The sequence below is a fragment of the Myotis daubentonii genome, chromosome 13, assembly GCF_963259705.1.
Source record: "Myotis daubentonii chromosome 13, mMyoDau2.1, whole genome shotgun sequence".
In the NCBI taxonomy this organism is placed as follows: domain Eukaryota; kingdom Metazoa; phylum Chordata; class Mammalia; order Chiroptera; family Vespertilionidae; genus Myotis; species Myotis daubentonii.
The window spans coordinates 4,660,928-4,672,334 of record NC_081852.1 but is presented as its reverse complement, the minus strand read 5'-3'; positions in this window follow the sequence as shown (position 1 = coordinate 4,672,334).

Sequence of the window (11,407 nt, the reverse complement as noted above, 5' to 3'; positions counted from 1 at the left end):
ACTCAGCTGGACAGTTTGAGGAAAGAGATCGAGAAACACAAGCTCATACGTTCTTGTTCTTCTGCTTCCCTTTACTTTTACTCTTCCCTTCTCTTCTTTCCCATGGCCTTCCTTACAAACTCAATCCTGAAGACATTAGATAGAACAAAGCAAGGAAGGCATTTGTGCCTGAAAAGGAAGGAGCTAAGGAGGCCCAGAGCGGAGTACTGCACCTGAATTGGGCAAGAAGAGCATCTGTGTAGGAGGGCTGTCCCGCATGGAGAGGCAGACCCTGAGCTGGCTGAGGAGGCATTAACACAGGGGCGGGTCTTGAAGGGGTGTCAGAGCCCCAGAAGGCAAGGACAGCACCCAGAGGAGCTGCTCAGAGAGGTGTCACAGTCTGAGAGGGGTAATCAACATGTGTTAGTTATCTCTGTGGCATAAGAAATTACCCCCAAACTTAGTGGGTTAGAACAAAATCTTTTACTGCCTCATGGTTTCTGTGGGTCAGGAATTCAGATGGCACAACAGGAACGGCTTGTTGCTGCTCTGTGACAGCTAGGCAGCCTCTGGCTGAGGGCTGAAATCTTCTGCAGTGCTGGTGGGGCTGGGGCTCAGCTTCTAGGCGGCTCACTTCATGCCTGGATTAACCATGGGGAGGGGACAGAGAAGAGCAAAGTAAAAGCTCTGTCCCAGAAGCATGTCAGTAACAGGGATGAGAGGAATCCAATGAAGACACAGGCTAGGAGGCAGCAGGCTCCCCGACAGAAGATTCAACCAGAGGCTGCAGCGGTGCAGGCGGCCCAGGGGTCTGGTTCCTCGGGTCCATGGTGGGTTCTTGGCTTCGAGCAGGAAAGAATTCAAATGCAAGCCAGCGTAGAGTTTAAAGTGGACGAGAGATTAGTGAAGTGACAGAGAGTGGCTACTCCACAGACAGAGCAGCCCCTCCCTGGTGGGGTTTAATTCTCGTATTGAGGTTTATTCAGTCAAAGGGAAGGGCATTCTATAAAGGGCAGGAATACTCAGGATTTTTCCGGGAAAGGATCGGGACTACTTAGAAGAGCCCTGTTGGCCATTTTGTGTCCGTTTATGGCAGCGGTTCTCAACCTGTGGGTCGCGACCCCTTTGAGGGTGGAACAACCCTTTCACAGAGGTCGCCTAAGACCATTGGAAAACACATATATAATTACATATTGTTTTTGTGATTAATCACTATGCTTTAATTATGTTCAATTTGTAACAATGAAAATACATCCTGCATATCAGATATTTACATTATGATTCATAACAGTAGCAAAATTAGTTATGAAATAGCAACGAAAATAATTTTATGGTTGGGGGTCACCACAACATGAGGAACTGTAGTAAAGGGTCGCGGCATTAGGAAGGTTGAGAACCACTGGTTTTTGGGCTTTCCTTCTGGATCATGGTGGCTGGGCAGGGGGTGTGGCTGGTGTGCTAATGTGTTACAATGAGCGTATAATGAGGCTGGGGTCACCAAGAGGTGAAATTAGTTGCCATATTGGATCGAGCTGTTCTTCTGTGGATTCTAAGCCATAAATCCGTTGGGGTTGGCCTTGCTGTCTCTGATAGTCCTTATGGCTACAGCCCTTTCTCAGTAGCACTTGAGAAATGACGAGCCCTGGCTGCAGAGGCGTGCGAGGCAGAGCACTTCAAGGGGGGCATTCCACCAGGCAGCGCCCTGATAAGAAAACCCTGCAGCCGCGCAGCCCAGGTGCGGGCCGAGTCCAGGCCGGCTCGGCAGGAGAAAGGAGGACGGGCAGGGAGTGCTGCCTGCGAAGGTCCTGGAACTGAGTCCTTGCAGCTGGGCCTCGGCAGATTTCATGGCTGGAGCCTGAAACCGGGTGCAAAATTGGGAGACCACGTGCGTTTTCAAGGCACAGAGTCTCAATGGCCGAGACTACAGGAGTCTCGGTAACTGCCGGCGCCGCTGCGGCTCCTGGGCGGAGCGAGATCAAACCACGCTGCCTGCGCCCGATGGTAGCTGATCGCCGCCTGAAGCAGCAGGGCCTTGCCTCCCTGGTGCCTCCGAAACGCCTGGGGAGGGTAAGAGGCCTGGTATTACTGTCCTCATTTATCCAAACCGACACCCAGCTCCCTGTCCACGGTCCCAAGGGCACTCTTGGAAGTATCTGTGTGATTCCAGAGAGTGAGTGCAGCGGAGGCGGGTGTGAAAACACTCACTCCCCAGGGCCGGCGGGTCCGGAGGGAAGCCGGGCGCACACAGCTAGCTAAGAGCAGGACGGAACCTCGTCGGGTGCTCCCAGGGCTCGCCGAGGGGTTTGGCGGCAGAGAGGAGGCCTCGGGCCGGAGGCTTTTAGGTTCCGTGTCCATCAGCCTCAGCAGGACGGAGGAAGCGATGCGGACGCGAGCGCCGGAGAGCGGAGAGCGCAGCAAAGCCGCGCAGGGTGGGCAGTGCAGTCCGAGACAAGCCGCTGAGAGCCTCGGGGGACCGGAGCCCACTCCCCGTGGCGGGCCCGCGCCCACGCGAACTTCCTCCGGCTGCACGGGCCGCCCCTCGGTGGGATGCGGTGGCGGCGGCACCGAGGTGCGGGTGTCCCCCTCTTCGGGGCTGGTCAGTGCATGTGGCTTAAAAAGCCTAAGGCGAGATCCAAGCCCAGATGGCGGTGGCCAGGTCAGTCTCGCAGCCGCCAGGCGAGCCCCTGCAGCTCCAGGGCGGGGCCGGCGGGAGCCCCAAGACCCACTTGCACTCAGCGCCGGGCGGCCGCGCTCAGCCCGCAGCCTGGGGGCCACCAACCCGCCCAGAAAGGGGCCGCAAGGTCGTCAGCACAGGCAGCCCCCAGCGGCGCCGTTAACAGGGGAGTCCTGGGCGCCGGGAGCCCTCTCCGCTCGGGCGCCCACGCAGGAGGCTTTCCCGTGGCCGGTCTCGCTATTTGAAAGCGGCTCTGGGACTAGGAGACAAACCGAACCCGCGTTTGGGCTGGGTGGGAACCGGATAAACGTGTTGGTTCAAAAGAGAGGCAGGTGATACGTAGGCAAACGCGGTAGATGGTTACACAGCGCGGCCACTCTCCCCGGCCTCCCTGTGCACCGAGCCCAGGAGCTGGAGGCGTTTTCCCCATCAGCGGACGCACCCACCCTCGTTTGCACCCACAGGCTGAGGCCCCGGCAGCGCGGCCCCGCCCCCGCCTCGCCCGGAGGAAACCAGGTCAAGGGCGGAGGGCGGAGCCACGCCCAGGCCCTAGCCAGGTCCCGCGGGCCGGCGCCCACCGCTCCAGTGGCGTGGCGGCTGGGTAACAGCAGGGCCCGCAACCGCTCTGGGAGCGCAGGCACATAGCCAGGCACTTTCGAAGCCCTTCCCGTGGATTAACCTGTGACCAGACGTTAGTCACTGACTCGATTCTCTCCAGAAAGGGCACACCACCTGTTCATCCATTCTCATGGGGCGAGAACAGAGTGGGGCGCGCGCCCCTGGTTGCTGATGGGTGGCCAGGTCAGTCTCGCAGCCGCCAGGCGGTCCCCTGCAGCTCCAGGGCGGTGCAGGAATAGCTCCCGGCCCGAGATTTGTGTGTGCTGGGAAGGGTTGAGGCCCTCCCAGGCACCATCGTGGTCCCAAGACGCTGCCAGGCCCCCACAACTCCTCAGCTTCAAGGTTCTTTAATCCGCTACCTCCTCCAAGCAGGCGCTGGCTGGCCTTCCAAAAGCTTGTGCCTCAAGGTAGGAGAGTCCGAGAGAGGAATGATCATTTTTCAACTCTGAGAGCCCAAACCACTCATACATTAGAAGCAAGTCACACAAGTGACGGATTCTTTCCCGCTCTCCTGGGAGAAGCCCCTCAGTCCCGGGACTCTTCAGAGCTGAAAAACCACCCAAACTATGGGCCAGGCAGGGTGCATCCAGAGGGGTGGGGGCCCGCTGAAGAGCCTCCTACACCCAAAGGCGGGAGTTGGTCACCCGAAGCAACCCTAGCCAAGTTATTCATAAGCATTTCTTAGAAATCCAATTCTTCCTTTTTCTCCGGGCCAAGGGCAGCTGTGGGTGCCGTGGGCCAGCTGAGGGATCCGGAAGGAAGAACAGCTTGTAGAGGAGGAGCCCGCCCCCTCCATCTAGTGAGGGCATCTGGGTGCGGTCAGAGAACCCAGTGGGCACGGTAGGAAGACACTATACATGGCCTGGTTAAGACAAGCCCTGTGGCCTGGATTGGTGACTCAGCCCAGCTTTGTACACATTGGTCTGCCCCTCTACATCGTCTCCCAGGTCTGCTATACCTCCCCGCAGGCTCCAGGCCATTCCTGACTCCTCTTTTAGAGGAAAAAGAGACCATTTTCCTCTAAATACCCTTGAGGTCTCCACTGGATCCTCACCCCTCGGGACAGGTCTGTACCGCCTGCTTGAAAGGACAGCAGAGGATGGGGTTCCTGTACCTGGCATATTTAGGGCCAAGGATAGCACATGCTTCATGCCACAGTGGAAAGTGGCCGGGTAACCTTGAGCAAGTCATTTATCTTTGTTCAGTATTTCTTAAGTTTCCCATCGGCAAAGTGGTGGGATATTACAACATCCTGAAAGATGTAGAGAAATCTGCACTGTAAACTCAGCACCTGGCAGCCTGCTCACCTGTGACTGCAAGCTCTCCTGCAGCTCCACTGTTAAGATGGGAGAGAGTGAGGGTAATGTCACTGCACACCGTCATCAGCCCTGGAAGTGAAATACCTGAAACCGAATCACCCTGGCATCCTGGTTTGGGGGAGCGGCAGTCAGAGGCAGATTGGCTTTCAGAGCAGGTGACAACCCAGAGGCCTCTCTTTCTCCGTGGCCAGGAGGCAATCAGCCAACACCACCTCACTGCTAAGACGGATCTTGCTTCCAGCAGGGATCCCACTGCCTCCTGCACAGGAGCTGAGCCCAAGCAGATCTTCACTGACATTCAATACCTTGTTCTGCTTCCACTGTTCCCATCTTAAGAATATTAGCACCTGGCCCACCCATGGTTATCTTTTCTAACATTTCCAAGATTAATATACAAACTCTTATTATTCATTTTCCAAACTTAAAAAGTGACTCAAAATGTCATATGCCTGGTTTTCTGTATCTACTTTTTATTTATTTATTTTAAATTTTAAGAACCAATCTTTATTTATTTTTTAAATATATTTTATTGATTTTTTACAGAGAGGAAGGGAGAGAGATAGAGAGTTAGAAACATCGATGAGAGAGAAACATCGATTAGCTGCCTCCTGCACATCTCCTACTGGGGATGTGCCTGCAACCCAGGTACATGCCCTTGACCAGAATCGAACCTGGGACCTTTCAGTCCACAGACCGACGCTCTATCCACTGAGCCAAACCGGTTTTGGCCTGTATCTACTTTTTAAAAATATATATATATTTTTATTGACTTCAGAAGGGGAGATAGAAACATCAATGAGAAAGAATCTTGATCAGCTGCCTCCTGCACACCCCCCATGGGGGATCGAGCCCGCAATCCAGGCATGTGCTCTTGACCGGAATCAAACCTACCACTCGTCAGTCCGCAGGCCAACGCTCTATCCACTGAGCCCAACTGGCTAGGGCTCTGTATCTACTTTTAATTTAGAACCCATGGCACGAAGAAAGACAGCATGACTGACTTGTACGGGAGCGTGTATGATATGATAAGGTCCAAGTGGAGAACAAGGACGATCCAGGCAGAGGGGATTGCGGGAGTCCAGCCATGGAGGCTTGAGACCCTGGGCTGAGTAGTCTTGTTAGAGCTGGGGAGAGGTGGCGGGAACCAGGGGTGTAGTAGGGTGGCAAAAGGCTATGCCAATGCAAATACCAATGGATACGCACTTATTTCTGGGAGACAGTGGGGAGCCACCAAAGTTTTTTGAAAGAGGGAAGTGGTTTATTAAACATATGTTTAGAAATACAATTCTAGTGGCTTGCAAAAGTGGATTCATTTTTTAAAACAGACTTTTTAAAAAGTCGTAAGTTCACAGAAAAATTGAGCATATCATAGTATGGAGGGCTCCCAAATGCCTGTGGTGTATTTGTCATAATTAATGAGCCAATATTGATACATTATTAACTAAAGTCCATAGTTTACATGAGGGTTCACTTTCTGTGTTGTACAGTTCTCTGGGTTTTGAAAATACATATTATGCACCCACCGTTACAGTGTCACACAGAATCATTTCACCACCCTAAACATTCTTGGCATTCGCCCACTCATTACTCCTCTTCCCTCCCTGTGAACCCCTGGCTTGATAGCTCATTTATTTCAGTAAGTCTATTTTATATTTTTCTTCAATAAATATTGACTGAACTTCTATATCAGTACAGCACTCTCCCATAGAGATATAATGTAAGTCACAGATTTACTTTTTCTAGTAACTGCATAAAAAAGGTAAAAAGAGATGAAATTTTAATAACATATTCTACTTAATATATTGAAAATATTTCAACACTTAATCAGTATAAAGATTGAGGTACTTTGTGTGTTTTTGTACTGAGTCTTCGAAGCCCAGTTGGTATGTTGCATTTTTAGCTCAGCTCAAGCTGGACTGGCCGCATTTCCAGCACTCAGTGGGCACTGCAGCTCGGGGGACAGAGAGGGACCAGAGCGGATATCCTCTCTGCCCTCACAGTTTACAGTCCAGGGTGGGAGACAGATAATAAAGAAGTACAGTCATTTCAGAGAGGGTATTATTGAGAAAGTAATGCACCCAAATTATACAGAGACTGGGAAGCTGATTTAGGTTGCCTGGGCAGTCGGGAAAGCGTTTGCAAGGCTGAAATCCAAATGAGGAGGCATTAACCATCAATTATCTATTGCCACAATAATGCTGTAGAACAAACCATTTCAAAATTCAGAGGCTTAACATAATGACTAGTTATTACTGCTCGAGTCTGTAAGTCAGCCGGGCAGTTCTTCTGGTCCCAGATGGACTCACACAAGCATCTGTGGGCGGCTGCAGGTCAGATAGGAGGCTATGCTGATCCTAGTGAGGCTTGCAGTTTGGGGTCTGCTGGCTGTTACTTGGTGTTGGATGACCTCAGCTCTTTTCCATGTGGCTCCTCACCCTCCAGCAGGCTGAGCCATGCTGGAGGCAGGGATCCAAGAGAGAATGTGGAAGCGTTCAAGGATTCTTAAGGCTCAGGCTCAGAACTATATAATTTCTGCCACATTCTTTTGGCCAACACAAGCTACAAGGTCAGCCCAGATCCTCAGAGGAGCTGCAAAGTCACATTGCAAAAGCTGTGCATACAGGAAGGGATGGGAAATTCAGGCATTTTTTGCAATTTATTTCCCTCATTACTTAAAAAGCTTTCAATTTCACCAGGAAGTTATAAAAATTTTACACTACTAATATATGTGCCATTATATTGTCCTCAAAATATAAAAATAGAACTACAGGGAGAAATTGACAAAATGATTCTTATAGTGGGAGGTTTCAACCTATCTTGCAATTATTGATAGATCAAGCACACAAAAACACCCGCACAGATACAGAAGAGTTATCACAACTTGTGAGGTTTTCGGTCAACAAATACTTAAGGCACACTATTCTAGATCTGCTGGGCATATAGCAATGAAAAAAACCAACCACCTCTGTTCTCATAGTTTATATTCTAGTGGAAGAAAACAAAAAATAAACAAGTTAACATGCAAAACAAGCACGACTCCTCTGAAGAAAAACAACAGGTAAAGGAGATCTGAAGTCCTGGGATGCAAGGTAAGGAGCACGGCCAGGTAGGCCCTGCTGTGCAGACAGGAGTGAAGGCCTGGAGAGGTGAGGAGTCATGTGCCTATCTCCAGGCTGAGTGGAGGGAACAGCAAGTACACCGGCCTTGACGGAGCTGGTTTGGCAGGTTCTGGAAGGAGAAAGGGGCAGGCCTGGCCTGTGGGGAGTGATAGGGGCAGTCAGGGCCAGACCATGTAGGGCCTTGTAGACTAGCTAAGGACTTTGGGTTTTCCTCTTGGTGATGGAGGGCTTTGTTTGCAGGGAGGTAGAAGGGTGCAAACCCTGGGGAAGTGGGAGCTGTTCCAAGGTAAGAGTCAGCTATTGGGAGCGTTAGCGATCTGCGGGTACCGCACCTTGTCAGGCAACAGGTCCCCAGGGAATTTCTCCAGCTTGGTCTTTCAACTACCTAGACCATTTCCCAAAGGAAATCACCATCTCCAGAGAACACATTCCAGTTATCCTGAAAAACAAGGTAATTGGGAGTCTAGTAGTATTCCTTTTCTCAATTCTCAGAACGAAAACCTATCCAAAGCAAGAACAAAAGGTAACTCCAGAAAGCACTTCCCCTGTCCATGGGGAAAACCATCAACAACTTATGGAGCCACAGATTATGTAAGAAACTACTGTTTCAAGTCACTTTCCTTGTAAGATATAATTTTACATGAAAAAGAAAACAAATGGGGGCATTTATCAACAAATACTTGTTGAGCACCTACCATGTGCCACACACTCTTCCAGGTGCTGGGATAGAGCAGAAAAGACAGGCAGACTCCTGCCCTCACAGGGGAGATAAATATGTAAGACAAACACACAAAATATATGATATGTAACACGAGAACATAAATGCCCTGGAGAGAAATAAAGTAGGAATAGTGAGCATTTGGGAGTGTGTGTGTGTGTGTGTGTGTGTGTGTGTTACAATTTAAAATAGGCTGGTCAGGATGAAATTAATTAAAAAGTCACATCTGCCCACTGTGGGCAGAGCAGAGGGATGGGGGCGGGGGGAATGTCAGAGAAAGGGCAGTGTCTGGCCCACCTCTTGGAGAGTCTTGCAACATAAGGACTACAACGTCCAAGTGTACGATTTATAGTTTTATTCCACTGTCTATGACAAAGAAGAATTTCTGTAACAAATGTGGTAATTTCTGACTTCTAGTTCTCTGAACTGAGTTTTTAAGATGTAATATATTTTACTAACATTGTCAGAAAAAGACTACACAACTCTATTTAGCAGCTTGAGTTCTGACAATCCCCATGTCTGGGCTGGAACAAAGGCACAATAATGGTGAACAGATTCTCCTATTAGTTTGCTTTAGCTAAAGCAAAGTATGAATCCACCTGAGTGGAACTCAAGGTCATGGGGATTCTGCCCTCCTCCATGCAGCACACCGAAGGGAAGTCTGCTGTATCATACAAGCTTGGTTCAGATCCAGAACTTGCTTATGGCATAAATATGACATTTAATAGGGGAAAAATCAGATATTTGAGAGTTTACATAGAGCCATTCTAGCAAAGAAGGAAGCACCTACTGGTTATCTGCTTTGTGTGTGAGGCAGATTTGAAGAGGTTAAGAGAACCAATTTAGGTGGTGGATTATAAACTGAGGGAACTAAGAAAACAAAAATAAAAAAATCTGTTTGCCTAGGTGTTATCCACACTGGAGTCCAGTTCACTCACTCTGGTGTGGAACTCAGGGCCAAGTCAAGGGAAGGGGGTGGGGCCTTCAGGGCATTTGCTTGCTACTTTGGAACCAAGGAGGTGAATGGTAAAGGTGGTGGTTCCGCCTGCAGGTCTGGAGTCTGGACTTCCTCCAGGAGGAGCCCTAGAGAGGGCAGGCCTCCCCACTTGTCTCCAATGGTGGAGAGACCTAGCACAGCTCTGCTTGGAATTCATATACTAAGCTCCCATATACTTAAACACACACAATTTTTTACTTTTCAAATCATGTACCATTTTCTACCAGATTCAAGGATGTCTACAATAATGGAAATAAAATGTTTAAGGAAAAGTTTGATTCTCCCAGTAGTTGCAATAGCTTGAGCAAATGCCAAGCTCTCCACTTCCTCGCCGATAAAATAGGGGTAACGTCAGGAAGGGATGCGAATGAGGCTTTAAAGAGGAGCGGGCATCATACCGGATGCCTAGTAGATCAATGCTCTCCTTCTCCCTTCCCCATCCAAATGGAAAGTCTAGGCTGGTGCCAGATGCTATGGGCACCCTTTACACCAGTGCTTATCAACCTTTACTGTGTGGACCAGTCCCCTGCGGAGCCCGCGGGAGGGCAGCTTCTGACTCAGTGGAGTTTGGCGGGGACAGGAATGCTGTGCTGCCAACAAGCTCCCAGGTCAAGCCCACGCGGCGGACTGGGACCATTCTTTGAGTAACAGGAATTTAACATCACTAGTTCCATTACTTAACATAACCACAGAAAGCCCTCAAAAGGGCTCCGCAGATTGGCTACTTCTTTACAAAAGTTAACTCTCCACCTCAGCTTAGTGCAGTCACTGACCCAGCCACGCTCCCAGCACCAGCCAGGCCCGGCCTGCGCCCGGAGGGTTCACAGGAAGATCTTCAAACTGTCGCCACCACTTCTGGGTTTTTTGATCTTAGCCTTTGCTTCTGATAATTACCCCTTAATTAGCACCCACCACTTGTCATTTAAATAATTATAAAGGGCAGCTTCAAACAAATTGACAAAACAAGATTCTATGCTTATTTTTTAAAAAGACAAAACTGACCCAAATAAAAAAGTTATGTATACACCGACCAGAGTGGAATGTACAGACTTGCTGTAACTGCCATTCATTCACATGGGCTACCCGAGTTGATTTATTTTGAACCAAAGGAAGTACCCACATCGCCTTTGGGAAATGGGGATGTCAGAACATCACTTGGTAAGCAGCGGCGGGAAAGTACAACATTCCAACCACGCGAGGGTCCACCTTGAACTCCTAGTGGGAAGGCCTGCAGGATTTCTGAACTATTTCTTCTTTAGAGTTTTCTGAATGTATCGGATATATCGGAGGAACCTGGTATCTCCTGGGTGCCCTCAAAGCAAATGACCTATTTGTGGACGAGGAGGCAGGCTTTTCACTGAAGGCAATAGGCAGGTTTCTAATTTCCCAGGAGGATCTCCATTAACCACCCCACCGGACCCTCCAGACCAGGGGTGCAGCAGATGAGTCATGCCCCCAGGAGAAACTGAGCTCTCCTCAGCACACACTCTCTCTGCTTTCCTGAATACGCAATATATTGACCAGAAAAAACCTTACATGGCACAAAAGATTAAACAGCGAAAAATAATACTTTATCCTCTCATTCCCCTCACCTCCCTGTCTTCCCAGCAACCACTAGGTCGTTTCTTTAACCTTTTTATTATGGAAAGTTACAGATATGCCTGTAGAGAGACCGAAATGAGCTCGTGTGTACACATCACGCAGCAGCCACAATGAGAAACATCCCGCAGGTTTAGTTTATTCTTCCTCCCTCCGTTTTGTTGTTTTGTTAATTTCAGAGAGGAAGGAAGGAGAGAGAGAATCCTGGATCGGCTGCTTCCTGCACGCCCCACACCGGGGACCCAGCCCGCAACCGGGGGCTGTGCCCTGACCAGGAATCCAACCGCGACGCCCTGGTTCCCAGGTCCGCGCTCTGCCCGAGCCGCCGGCGAGCCTCCCCCGTTTTTATAGGAATTACTGTAAAGTGCACTCTGGGCACCAGCA